The sequence below is a fragment of the Vigna umbellata genome, chromosome 5 (assembly GCF_029865625.1).
Source record: "Vigna umbellata cultivar VRB3 chromosome 5, Vumbellata_1.0, whole genome shotgun sequence".
NCBI lineage: Eukaryota > Viridiplantae > Streptophyta > Magnoliopsida > Fabales > Fabaceae > Vigna > Vigna umbellata.
In genome coordinates, this window is record NC_142169.1 from 17,010,863 (window position 1) to 17,026,361 (window position 15,499).

Genomic DNA, 15,499 nt, shown 5'->3' on the forward strand with positions numbered 1-15,499 from the left:
AAGCGGCAACAATAGCCCGCGAGGAAGACGAAGCACCAATGGCCTCAAGGAAGATGAAGAACGACTCTTGCATAAGGAAGAAGAAGGAGAACGCAAGAAAGAAGAAGAACGTGAGGCTGCGAAGAAGAGAATGAACAACGTAGGTTAAAATTTCTTAAGTTAACCAAGTGAAACTACCACGATTATCAGCGCCCCGATGCCTAAGGTACTCAGAGAAAAATAAAAAAAAGTAAATCGTAATTAATTCAAACGTTTATGCCTCGGTTAACATTATAATCGAAGCCTGTGAATCTTTTGACACCAGCTCCCAAGGACCCGAGGTAATAGTGATTTTTTAAACTGTTCAGAAAAGTAGATTTGGCACGTCTTTATGTCTCGTCTCTCTCTCAACCGAGGCAATAGACATTTCCAGAAAAGGTATGTCAGACGAAAGGTCTGACTTGTAGAAAATAGGTGGTAACACTAGTGCAACAAAGGGCTATTGCTTCGGTTGTTTTGGGTTTATGACCGCAGTTCCCGAACCGAGGTATATACAGGCGAGGCAAAAAGGGGTAACCTTTTTGCCTCGGTTCTGAACCGAGGCAATATGTGTGAGTTTTTTGCCTCGGTTGGTTTCGAAACGAGGCGGTAGATGCCTTTTTTATTTTTTTTTCAGAAAATGGGGACTTTTGCTTTTCAAAATATTTTCTTTTTTTTATTTGGGACAACGGAGGCGGCGACGAAACAGCCAAAGGCGGCAACGAACGGCCAAAGGCGACGACAAACGGCTGAAGGCGATGATGAACGGCCAAAGACGGTGACGAACAGCCAGTGCCGACGACGTACAACCAAAGGCGACAACGAACAACGTAGTTCGCGTGAGAGAAGTAAAGACAATGGCGAAGATCAGTGGTGGAGGCAGTGGCGACGACCAATGGTGGAGGCAGCGGCAACGACCAACGGTGGAGGCAACAATGACGACCAATGGTGGAGGCAACGACGACGACCGATGGTGGAGGCAACGACGACGACTGATGGTGGAGGCAGCGGTGGCAGAGCGAGTTGAGGATGGTGAGTCTGAGGTTAAGTTTGTTTGGTGGGAGTTGAGGATGGTGGTGGTGAGAAGGTTGTGGAAAGGGAGAATGAAAGGGGAGAATGAAAGGTCTGAAATTTAAAAATCGAAGAAGCTATTACCTCGGTTAAGTAGACAACCGAGGTAATAAGACTTTACTGCCTCGGTTCTAAAGACAACCGATGCCTAAACCTATCATAAAAAATTCAAAAAAAAATTATAAATGGCAAAAAAAAAACTATAGGCATCGGTTCGCGGTTAAACCGAGGCATAAAGGTCTTATGACATCGGTTCAAATGGAACCGAGGCAGTAAAGACTAACAAAATTGATTTGAAACGTTCAGATCCAGAGGATGTCAGCTTTTGGCAGGACATACTGTCTCGGTTTTGCATAGAACCGAGGCAGTAAGCCTATTTTGAAAAAGTTGGCAGGTGAAAAAGCTAATTTGCAGAAGGAAAGCAGAGTTTTTTGCCCGGTTGGTTAGAGAACCGAGGCAGTAAGCCTATTTTGAAAAAGTTGGCAGGTGAAAAAGCTAATTTGCAGAAGGAAAGCAGAGTTTTTTTGTCTCGGTTGGTCAGAGAACCGAGGCAATATACCCTTTAGGCATCGGTTCTAATTGAACCGAGGCATATAGTTTCGCAAAAATTACAAAATTGCCACCGCGTTTTGATACACTTCGGTTTCAAAAAAACCGAAGTGTAATGTGCGAGTTAAAAACCTCTTTTTTTACTAGTGTAATTATGCTTCGGTTTCTTTTATAACCGAGGTAAAAGATCCTTTCTGCATCGGGTGTCCTAGAACCAAAGCATAAACATTTGCTATTATTACAATTATGCCACCGCATTTTTATATGCTTCGATTTTGATAAAATCGAAATTTATATGGCTCGTTGTAAAACAGATTTTTTACTAGTGGATGAAAAGACTTGAGCGTATTTTAAAGTGTTTGTGCTATAAACTTTTGAATCAATGTAATTGAGTTTATTGTATTTCGTTGTTTACTCTAATTAATTTTAGAACTATGTAATTCGAGTTTTTGAAATGGTTATAAAGTTTTTAGAAATAATGTTTTTCACGTTATAAGGATTTTAGAATATTTCGATTTTAAATCACGATTCGTGACACTTTGGAACAAAAGAAAAAACAGATTATAATTTATATAAGATATAAACATCTTTAAAAAATTAAAATATTCACTACTATTTATTTTTAGAAAAACTTACTAAAATCATCTTGTGAAATTTTTTATAACCTCACACAGTAATCTTTATTAAATATTTTTTTAATGTTTATTATGTTTTATTCATTTAACTATAATAACATTTGTGTGTTATATAATTATATGAATTACTTCTTTTTTTTTCAAATTATTAAAAGGTGTTACTTCTATTGGAAAAACCGTGAGGCTATGAAAATACAATTAGGTTTTACTTTTTTTAATAATTTCTTAAAAAAACATCAATCAATACTATTATAATTTTACAATTAAAAAGGTGAGGCCATTTTAATATGACTATGATATATTAATAATTTTTTTCTTTTTATAATAGATTAAGATTATGTGTTATTATTTTATTGATACATAAAAGAAAAGTTGTTAAAAAGAAATTTTTCATTTTGAATTTGGGTGGTTCTCACTGCCTAAGCATGTCTATATAAGGAGCCAGCATGTGGTGAAGGAGTCCATTGGTAAGCACACTAGCTATCTTCACTCCCACCATGGTTGTCCAACGCTTCCTCCTCGTCACATTCCCTTCACAAGGCCACATAAACCCTGCTCTTCAGTTCGCCAAGCGTCTCATTTCCATGGGCGCACATGCCACTCTTGTCGTTACTCTCCACCTCTACCGTCGCATCACCAAAAAAATCAACATCCTTGGCCTCTCCTTCCTCCCCTTCTCGGATGGCTTTGACGATGGCTTCTTCCCCGTCAACAACACCGCCACTGACTACCACCTCTACCTGTCCGAGCTCCAGTGCCGTACCTCGGATTTCGTGTCCGACCTCATAGTGTCCACCACTGCCGAGGGAAACCCTTTCACTCACGTAGTTTATACTCTCCTCGTTCCCTGGGTGGCTGACGTAGCACGAAGCTTTAACCTTCCCACTTCGTTGCTATGGATCGAAACGGCCACCGTACTGGACATTCTCTACTACTACTTTCACGGCTACGCTGATTACATCAACGAAGAAACCGTGACCGAAGCTTCGTGTTCCATAAATCTTCCAGGGTTACCGTTTTCGCTTTCCCAGCGAGATATACCTTCTTTTTTGTTGCTCTGGAAACCGACCATGTTGTCTTTTACTTTCCCAGCGTTTCAGGAACAGATTCTGCAGCTTGACCGAGAAAAAAACCCGACGGTGCTGGTGAATACGTTTGAAGCATTGGAATCTGCGGCGCTGAGGGCCGTTGACGGGATGAACATGATCCCCATAGGGCCGTTGATTCCTTCTGCTTTCTTAGACGGGAGAGACCCTAGTGATGCTTGCTTCGGTGGAGACATATTCCCTGTGTCAAACGATTATGTTACGTGGCTTGATTCGAAGGAAGAGAAGTCAGTGGTTTACGTGTCCTTTGGGAGCTATCTAGAGTTAAGCAAAGGACAAATGGAGGAAATTGCACGAGCGTTATTTGATTGTGGACGTCCATTCTTGTGGGTCATACGAGAAAAGGAGAATCAGGAGGAGGTACTGGAATTGGGAATGGAATTGGAAAAGAAAGGGAAGATAGTGACGTGGTGCTCTCAAGTGGAGGTTCTTGCACATGGTTCTGTAGGTTGTTTTCTGACGCACTGTGGGTGGAATTCGACCATGGAAAGCCTTGTTTCTGGGGTTCCAATGGTGGCGTTTCCACAGTGGACAGATCAGATGACTAATGCAAAGCTTGTAGAAGATGTGTGGAAGATTGGGTTGCGGGTAGACCATGATGTGAATGAAGATGGGATAGTGGAAGGGAAGAAGATTAAGAGATGTTTGGATGTGGTTATGGGCAGTGGAGACAGAGCATGTGAGTTGAGAAAGAATTCACAGAAATGGATGGCTTTGGCTAGGGACGCTGCCATGGAAGGTGGCTCATCGGAAAACAACCTCAAGGCTTTTTTTCATCATGTCGGAGATAAATTTATGCATACTCAGAACACTCAAAACTAATTGTGTCTTGTAATGCGTTATACGGGTTAAGTTTGGAAGATCAAATTATCAATAAATGAATAAAACCCTAGAAAAATATCCTTTACTTTCCAAACTTTTTAATAATAAAAGTTTGGCTTAAGTTGTACATTTATTAAATAAGTTTAATATTTATCGAGTTTCAATATTTATTAATTAAATAAGTTTAAGTTGGCTTTTTTTATTAAATTATCTTTAATATAATTTAAAAGTTTTACATTTTAAAATCTTTTCATCTTTTACCTCATTTGTTTTTCCTTCTTTCTTTTTTCATCTCTCACTGTCTTTCCTCACTTCTTTCCTCATGTAGTTAAGAAAACAAATTGAAATTCTAGATTATCAAGTGTAACTAAGAAAACAAATTTAAAATTTTAAAGTTTGTCATTTTTTTTATTCTGGTGAGAATCTTATTTTTGAAATTGCACAAATAGGATTTTTTTTATGCGATATTTTATATTTTAGAAACTGTGCAAAATGAATATTTTTGTAGAGGTGGAGGGAGGTGATGAGAGGGATAAATAGACCAAATGAACTATATTTAATATTAATAAAATATAAAGACTAAAATTAATCATAAACTTAAATTTTATATTTAATTAGTAAAAATAAATATGAGAAAAATTGAAATTAAATCATCAATGTTAAATGAAAATATAAAAAAGTATAAAAGTACAAAACTCTAAATGAAATAGTATTTATTGAAAGTTCTGTATATATATATTTAGAATATATATAGATCAAATTTGATGTTATAAGTCGATTTTGTGAATTGAATTATAAGTCTATTTCTTAACATAATAATAAATCTATGAGATAAAGTCCGTATAGGAAATATATATATATATATATATTTTTTGCACATAGATTAAAAGATAAATTTTATTTAGAATATATAGGTGCAAATCTCACTAAGTGATTTTGTGAAATTAGGTTATAATTAAATAACTTTTTATCTAGTATATAAAATAAAGCATCTTACCTTAGTGTTCGACTTTCGTTACTCATTTTCCTTGGCTTTTGTTCTGTTCTCGACTTTAGGTGGAGGATAGAATGGAAGAGAATAAAATCCAAAGCTTTAAAAACACGTAGTTGGTTTTTCAATTTATTTATTCTCTGTTTTTTTCAAGAAAAATAAACACGTTTAACATAAAATTCTACAAAAGGTGAACTTTGTACGGTAATGGTATAACTTTGGACGGGAATGATACAACTTGTCGTGTGTCATTCTTCTTTTCTTTTTTGTTTTTAATTTCTCCCTAACAAGATTATATATTTGCATAAGCAGATCCTAAAGGTGTGAATGCTATAACATTGATGTCGAGGTGGATTAGTAGACATTAACTGTGTGGCTTCTTCTTTTTATTTTAACTAAATTGATGCAATTTTACATCTAAAGTCGAAAATTGACTGATGTTTAAAAATTTTACCATTTTTGGATAAGTTGTATTCGGGGAAAATGATTTCACATGTGTAGAAGTTTTTGTGCATCATAAAAAACTTTAGTTTCTATTTAAATAAGTTGTGCACCAATAATGTAACATTGCATGAAAAAGAACTAAAAAGATGTCGTGATTAGTGAGCACAACTTTGATTTTAGTAATTATGTTTTTATTGATTAAGTCATGAGGAAAAAAGATGATTTGCAAAACCAAACGTTGTGAATGCAGTGCACAACTTTAGTTTAAATAAATTGTTCAATAATTTATTTAATAAAATAGGTGATAATATGTTGAATATGTTATAAATTATTAAATGAATGATTTATTATTTTTGTAATTCACGTTATCAATAAGAGAATATTATAAAAATAAAAAATATTAATTTAAATAATTTTTCAATACATTTAATATATTATCAATTATTTTATTAAATAATTCAAATACTTTATTCAACAATTTATTACACAATTTTACTTAATATTTAAAAAGAAACCATTGTAAAAACTTAAAAAATAGTTTAAAGAATAGAAATAATTTTTATAAATGTCACTCAATTATTATATTATTAAAAGGTGAATCTATAAATAGAAAAGTCACTCATTTGGATTTTATTATATAAAATCTACCAATTCTTTAAAAATTAATCTTTATCCTTTCTTTATCTTTTTCTAAATTTCTAATCTCACCTTTCACCTCTTTCAAAATAAAAGACTATCTTAGGAGTCTTACACTTTGTTCACTTTAATGAATTTGGGGGAGAGTGATTCAATGAATTTGAGAGGATTTGAAGATAATTTGAGTGAATTTGGAGGTAAGTGAGAGTGGATTTGGAAGTAAATTTTTTTAATCTCTCACATCAATCAAATCATACACTAATTCTCACAAACTTTAATTCCAAATTCACTCTCACTTACCTCCAAATCCACTCAAATAAACAACAAAAAAATTTACCTTCAAATCCTCTCAAATTCATTCAATCATTTTTCTCCAAATTCATTCAAGTGTACAAAGCCTTAGTTTAAAGCACAACATTTTTATTCAATCAAATTTGTTATCAAAGTAAGTTTTTCTTATGCTATATCTTCTTTAGTCATTTAGAAAATTTATATAAATATGGTGTCTTAATGATTGCATGTCAAGAAAGTTTTAAAAGAATCATTATTTATATGTGTTCATTTAATCTGATCATTCATATGATTTGTGAGCATCCTATAAGAGTTGGAGATTTTGGAACAAAAGTTGAGTTAGTTAGAATATTAATTTTGGTAAAGGAAGCTAGCTTATTTTTATAGCTATTTTTTTGGCATAATGAATTGATTTCTTAGAAGAATTATGATTTGTTAAAATTTATTATATATTGATAGAATGTGATAGCATATAAGTTAATGAGTTGTTGAATGATTATTGTGAAAAATAGTTTTGAATAAATTAGTGTGAGTACTATGATAACTTTCACCAAGTGGGTTCTTGTGTGACCTAGTATTGTTATTGTTCTTAGGAGAAGTTGTTTATCCTTTGTGTGACTCAAAGGAAGTGTTTCATTTCTTGTGTGATTCAAGGAATGTGTCTTTCATCTTTTCTATCTTCAAGAAAGATGTTCTCTAAACCTTAAAATTTTTCTTTCGTAATTGTAAGTTTGGTTTATTTTTAACGTTTAAGTTAATCCCTTTTTAGAGAGATTAACAATTAGATGTAGAGTCTTTTGATCCAAAATAGTATAAAATATATATGTACAAATTTTTTATTTCTTAGTCATTATTTTATTGAAGTCCCTAAAATAAAAAAAAAAAGTTTTAATTGAACGATAAATTTTGAAAAGAAATTAAAGTATCAATTTTTGTTAAACAATGATTCATCTCTGTAACATCCCAAAATATAGCCATAAATCATATTATAGTAGTCACAAAATAATATGATAGAACAGTTATAGACTAGTAAATAAAGTATTAACTTTACAGTCATCTAAAATAACCATAAAATTTAAAACTTTATATACAAGGAGTTATCAAAACTATACATAAAACTAATCTAAAGTCAAACTATGTTGTAGCGTCCTCTCGCCATCCAGAGCCTGCTCTAGACACACCTCATCTCCCTCTGCTCACACCCACAGGATAATCATTGCAAAATAAGAACACCAAACAGACAAAACACAATCACAAATAGAAGGGTAAGCTAGATATGAGAGAATTCATACAATTATATCACACATAACATACACATGGTTATTCAAGCAAAATAAACTATTTCAAACATCCTAACATGTTATGACCTAGACTTGACTGCACGGACTTAGAATGATTGTCGAGCTATGGTGGGTTGTGCACTTGTGGTGGCCTCTACTGCTTTGTAACGCCATTGCCAACGGGTTTCACCCTACCACACTCACAAGGTTAGTCTGTTCCAGGCCTTGAGGCATACTGGAAGCCCACAAGACTAAGACCTTATGCTAGTCCTCACGACATGGATAAGTCCTCTCTATATGAGAATAAAATACCATTGGAGTTTCAGGATAACCCCCAAGACTGAGCTCCTGCATTCATTCTAAACAAACTTGAATCTCACCAAGAGACTCCACATTGAAACTTACTTTCACCACTTAGAATTCGTATACCTTCACTTGGAAACATACTCATGACAATAATCAATTATATACTGTAAGACACACTCAAACATACTTCATAATGTACTCAACAATTCATTTAGATCAACTTAAGACAAAGAAAAAATAGTGAACTAAAACTCGGACCATTCACTCAGCGCACAGTCTCGCATAACAAATTCAGAGGTTTCTCGCAAAGCGACCCAATCTCGTTGTGCGAATAAACTTCCAATAGTATTAGACCTCAACTCCTCGCATAGCGCCCTAATTCGCTATGCGAAAGCCTAGACAATGGTCCAGACCTCCCAAACACTCGTAGAGCGCACCCCCTCGCTATTCTAATAAATCTGGTAGTGACCCCAGACCACAACCAGGCGCTCAGCACACTGATTCGCTGTGCGTATCATCAGACAGAGAGAAAACCCCACAACCATTCGCACAGCACATCTTCTCGCTGTGCGAATTGCTCAAATAGAAAGCAACTCGCCATGACCACTCGTTATGCGAATTTGTTCGTTCAGCGAGTTTGCATAATTCTGCAACACGAATTCTGCAGAATTATGCCACTCAACCCAATTTTTACAAATTCTAACTATTTTCCCAACTTCTAACCATCCTAATTTGTGTTATATACCTAATTGGACTTGATCAAATGTTTCTAAACCTTCCTACCATCAATCTAAAGTGTTTATGGACCAATTCCTACTTTAAAACTTCTAAAATCACAACTTATACACCCAAAATCCAATCTACCACTTTTGATACATTTTTGACCAATTTAAGGGCTCAAGCAAGTCACATTTGACTTACCAAAGCTGCTCCAACAGACCAATTGAGCATCTAACCTCTAGTTCTCATTTTCGCTACCCCACTTCCTTAAATTACCTTAAAACTTGACATTTTAGACTTTCTTCACAACCTATCAACCTTATAATTTATTTCTAACTTTCCATACATCTCATAACACGTTAATTATCATCCAAAACCAGTCCATCATTACAGTTCATCAATTGAAATTAAACAGTCACATTGCACATAATATAATTCATTCACAAAACCTAAATTTAGTTCAAACTTTTTCAATAAACATAGAATTCATCACACTTACATGTCAACCAACTAATTGATAATGCTAATTCTTACCATTATCTAAGCATCATTTTAGTAGCAAAATCAACTCCTTTCTAACTTGTAACTTGCGTAATCCTCTTCTTTTGTCTTGTTTTCTAAATAAATGTGTTTTAGGCTACATTGATGTAACTTCATCACTAATCTCATTACTTTGTAGCTAAAACAATGCTTGGAAGAATCTCCAACAATGTAGAGAACCAAATCAACCACAAAAAGCAAGCAAATCTGCAGAAGAAACCAGAAAAAGAAGCAGTGTAATAGAGTCAGGCTCAGACCCCGTTTTTCCATGGGCACTTGAGCGCCAGTGCACCAACTGCTGAGTTTAACTGACGCACGCTCGGGCCCCCACTCTTTAGGGGAGCTTGAGCGCCATTTTTGCTGACATGGCAGATTTTCTCTATTTAACTCAGAAACGCGAAGAGCTTCGGGTCTATAGTTCTTTGGAGGCGCGATTCACTGTTGGAGCTCATGGAGGCCGTGAGGAGCTTGTGGGAACATCTCCTTCTCTTCCATTGGGTCTCCTTCTTCTTTCGTCTTCCATTTTGTAAGCTTTAGGGTTCTCTATGGAAGTGGAGAACCAGATTCATCTTGTTAGGGATTGTTGTAGCCTATGAATTCTTGTGTAATGGATGATTGATTTGATTATATATATGCCTTTTCTATCGATTGCTAGTATTCTTGTTTCCAATCTTAAAGCTTGCATGTAATAGGAATGTTCATGACTTGAATTTGGGGTTTCATGGATTATGGGGACGTAAGATGGAACCTTGAACTAAAACAAGAGTCCTTGTGGTCATTGATTCTAGGGATGGAAGATGATTCACATGTTGTCTTAAGATCCTAGCTCTTTAATGCGGGTTTGCTTGTTAGATTTTCTAAGGGATTAGAGTTTAATAGGGAAAACCTAGGCTCTTCCACCTAAAGGATTAGGGCTAGAGTGTTCTTGTGGATTGACTTTAGTAAATTGATGGAAAGGAGATGAAATTGGATAAGCACACGAGTGAAATAGGTGAAAACTAACCTTAGCAATGTCATTTCATACCATTTATAGTCTTGTCCATATCTAAGTGCCTTTAATGACCAAAGTCCAACCATTGTATATTTGTGAATTTATCTCTTTGCACATATTTATAAATGAACGTTGTTCTATTGAGTCTAGATGAGTTGTTAATCCCACAATTCTCTAGTATTACGAGTCTCTTAGGAAAATGATACTTGGTCTTATCATGGTTTATTACTTGAAGCGATTCGGTGCACTTACCGAAATCACCCAACACTAATTAAAACAGTAATCTAACTTCCCTTACCTCAATCAATTAGCATAGCTCACAAAAATCCCAATCGAAGCTTGCGTCGCAAGGAAACTCTACAAAAACCTACAACTCACCAATCGGTGATAGAAAATGACTCTTAGAACCTAAATTGAGCTAGGAATTGAAGAGAAAAGCTACTAGATACATGCAAACAGAATTTGTCGCATGATCATGGTTCAAGAACGTACGAAAAAAGAGGGGAAACAACTTACCGGTTCAAAATAGGAAATTGATCGGTATGAATTGTAGCCCTCGATTCCAGGATTGTCTAAACACTCCTTGATCGTCGAACAGATAGCCCAAATGTGAGAAAATGTAGAGAGAAGTCAGTGAAATGGAAGAGAATAGTGTTTTAGAGAGATAGAAGGTATTTAGATAATGAGACGAGCTTTAGAAATTTCTATTTATATTATACGATTATTTTAAAATAAAATACTCTATCTCAATATTTTAATACACCTATCTACTCTAATACTCTATTTTTCTAGGTTCTTACAATCTCCTTATCTTGGTTTGTGTTTGACATAAATATTTCATGCTATGACTCTAATAAGGTCAGTCTAGGCCGAAAGTCGAGATAGACTGATTGGAATTAAAGGTCAACCTTAGTCAATTTGACAGAAGATCAAGACGTGTCACCCTCAACCAAAAGTTTAATCATATATTTAAAAATAATAATATATATTTTACATTTAAAAAGTAGAACCAATAGTTGGGCTTTTATGAATTTTTTGACCTTATAAGTTTTTTTTAATCTTAATCCACATGGATCAGGGTCAAGCCAAATTAATAACTCTAATTAGCACATAGACAATGTGATCCAAATGCTTTAATTCAACCATGAATAATAATTTATTGGTGTTCAATATAAGTAAATAGATATTAGTAGTATCATTTGAATTAATTCAATAATATCATATCACTTAGGAATTTAATTGAAAACAATTTAAATATTTTTTTCTTTTTTAATTTTTTACTGTATTTTAGGATAAAATTAGAACTTCAAATTTTAAAATAGATAACCTCTCAAATATAGAGTGACAAAACGGAACAAAACATTGTTGGCTTGTAAAAAAAATAAAAAAAAGAGTGGATAGAAAAAAAAAGTTTAATCATTCAAATAGTCATTATTTTTGGTGACTTTTTTCAAATAGATCCCTCATTTCTTTTTGTTAAATTTTGTTTGAATTTGAGGAGGAACAAAATTGTTTAACTTTTAAAAGAATTAGAATTAAATTGAGACAATAAAAATACAATGACCAAATTGAGACAAAATAAAAATGCAAGGACAAAATTGAGACAAATGTAACGACACGTGGTATGATAATGACACGTAGTCTGTCAGTGCCACATCACACTATCATTACCATGTGGCGATATGTTAGCTTGACACGTGGCAATTTTTTTATTTAAAAAATAAAATAAAAAATAAAAAAAATTAAATTTTCCAAAAATACAAAATTAACAACAATAACCTAATTGCTTAAATTTTTCAAAAAATACAGACCAAATTGAGATAAAAAAAAAAAAAGTAAGAAACCTATTTGAAAAAGTCACCCGAAATAGGAACTTTATGAATAATTAAACCCAAAAAAATAACTAAAAATTCTATTTTAGTTTGTCTTTTGATCAACTCATGGGCAGGTTTGTTTGTCAATTTCTTTTCATTTTTTAATTTATTTTAATTTTTTAATTGTACATATTAAAATTTATTGTAAATATTTTTTAAGTTTTAATTGATTAATTAATATTTCTAATAAAATAAATAATCATTATTACGTGTTAAATTATTACATTATAATTAATAACTAAAATTTAATTTATAATTTCTAATAATTTAAATTATAATATTATTATATATTTGTATAAGTCAAATAACAAAATATATAAAAATTATTTTTTTCATTTCTATTTGTTTTTATTTTAAAAGAAATAGTATGTCTACTTCTTCTTGAATGGAACCTACAAATTTGGAGTGATGTTCCATCTACCACCCCATCTTTTCCTTACACCTCTCCATTTTTTTTAAATTCTAAATTTACGCTTTTTACTCTTTACTTTTACTAATTTTACTTTTTATTTTTTAAAACTCTAATCACAATCCCTAAACTAGGAATAATAATTTTTCCTTTTAAAAAAAAGAAGGGATGAGCTGGTTTGCTGGACCATCTCTGCGTTATTAATACTAAATTAAAAACGATTGTGTCACTGCCTCAGAACAAACCTATCATAAATTAACACAACTTATCTATTTCAAGCAACTTGCTTACAAAACTATATTATATCAGACTTTTCTTCCTTCCATTAACGCCACTCCTCGTCATTCCATACAAAATTTGTCTTTTTAGGGAATAAAATTATGTGGTCCTTCTGCGATTACTTAATTCCTTGGTGTTGTCAAAATTCACCCTATAATCTTCATTGGTTTTCAAAGCTAAACCAATCAATTCAAATATAGTTAAGTATATTTTTCTTTATTAATTCTCACATAAAATTGAATTTTTTTTTTAAATTTTAGTCAAATTTAATTTCTTAACTTTAAAAAATATGTGAATTTAGAGATAAAATATATTTAATAATAAATTAGGTTCTTTCTTTTTGTATAGATAGAATCCATATTCTAAATCAACTTAAATTGGATTGAGTTATTTTTTTGTTTAATTTGTTTAATCCGAATTCTAAATGGATGTAGACTAAATTAGTCTATAAATTTATTTTGTTAAGAAAATACATGTACTGTAAGAAAAATATTCAAAACATATTTACATAGATTACATTATTATATTTAAAATTAAAATTGGTTTCATTAATACGTTTTATGTTTTTAAAAAGCATGTTCTATTTTAATTTATCTGTTTTAAAACCATATTAAAATGGCCATTAACCCGTTTTACAAGACTTTTGCTCCCATGTTTGTTGAGTTTGAATCATTCTCAGCAATTTGAGAGATATAATAGAAAAATGAAAGAAGAACAAGACTAGTTAAAATAAATTAGCATGAAGATTGGTCTCAAATAGATACGTTGAATATGGTCTTACATCATATCATTATCTTCTTTCTTTATGTGAGAGCCAAGTCGATCACGTTTTTGGATTTTTACCTTTGAAAAATAATTACTTTTGTTTCTTAAAAGAGAATGGATCTTTTGATTTATTTTATCATGAACAAAAAAGTTATGTTAATCTAGAAAGTTATTAATACGGTGCTTACTAGGAGAGGGAGAAGATTAGGATGGATAATATGAGAATCTAATATATTATTAATTATAGACTAAGGGATTGAGTTAGTTGAATAATTACATTCAATTTATTTTAGGTAACAAGATAAGGATTGGTTTTGGATTGACAAATGTTTATTTAGTGGTGAAATGATTAATTAGATGGAATAGTTAAGTTTGTTTGGATAAACTTAAATTTTAGGGTTTTATTAATAATTTTGTTTAAATATTATTTTATTAATTTTGGATCTAGTAATATTTAGTTTGATTTGATAGAGATAAAATAGAGATAAATAGTTATAATTTTTTGTTTATTTAGGTATAATATTATTTTATGATAGATTAAGAAGATTTTATTTTTAAGATAGTTGATATTTTATTTTTAGTATTTATTTTTATTTTCTTAATATTGTAAGTATCTAAAGTCTTTCAATTATCAATTAATAATAGACTTAATTTTAAAAAAATATCTGTGTAACGTGAGATTTTCTTAATAAAGTTGTGGACTGTGATGAAGAAAAATAGTTTTACTTTGATCACATACGAATAAGAATTTAACAAACATAATATCAAGTAAGTAAAAATATATAAGAATTAGAATATAAGTTAATGATAGATTTAAGTAATGGATGTACTATTATATGTGAATAATTACATAATAATTATATTTCTTTATGATTAATATTATATTGGAGATAATAAAAAGTAATTAAGTTGTTATACATTATTTGAGTCATATTAAAAATATGTTAGATGTATACAAGTCTTCCAAAATTTGAATCCGAATAATATGTAGTTAAGTAGTTAATTTTTTTTGTTGAATTTATTTATCTCCTTTTACTTTTATGACAAGGAAATGACTTTAATAAGTTTTAAAATACTAAAATATGTTAAAATAGTATAAACAATTCAATTTAAAATAATGATAAATTTTAATTTTATATTTAAATTTAGAAATTAAAAATATATTTAACTTTTTAAAATATGTTAGTGTTCAGTTATGGTTAAAATAATTCTTGATTCATTTTAATATGTATAGTGTATAGCATCTGTGTCCAAGAATTAATAATACTTGCAAACAATGATGATTTTCTTTCGGTGCATGATGTAATTGTCATTTTCAAATTAATTATCTTGTTTATTACGGTAAAATGAGAAGTAAATCACATAAATGTATTACAAATTTATAAATTAACTAATTAGTGCATATATTTAAAAAGTTAATTTTTTAAATTATTATTTATTTTAATTTCAACTTAAAACGATGTGGACTAACATAATAATCTGTCAAATCTTTGGTCCGTCAATCTGACGGGATGGAAAAGATTAAAAAATCTAACTTAACCTATCAAATCAATTATCGACGGAGAGATGAACCCGTTGACTCAAATCCATTTGTAAATGGTAATTAAACCTAAATTTAATTTATTCACAATCATTTTGAACAGACAGAAAACAATTAATTTTAGTTTAATAAAAGCTTAAATTTGTAGCATTTTTCATTTAAGAAAAAGCTGAAATTATGTAGAGAGATTGTAAATTTATGAAAAACAATTACAGGAATATTATTGTTGAAG

General features: G+C 31.5%; 1 pseudogene; it reads left to right on the top strand.

Moving 5' to 3' along the window:
* Positions 1 to 2,758: 2,758 nt before the first annotated feature.
* LOC124848257 (phloretin 4'-O-glucosyltransferase pseudogene) lies at positions 2,759 to 4,271 on the top strand (annotated as a pseudogene).
* The last annotated feature ends 11,228 nt before the right edge of the window (positions 4,272 to 15,499 follow it).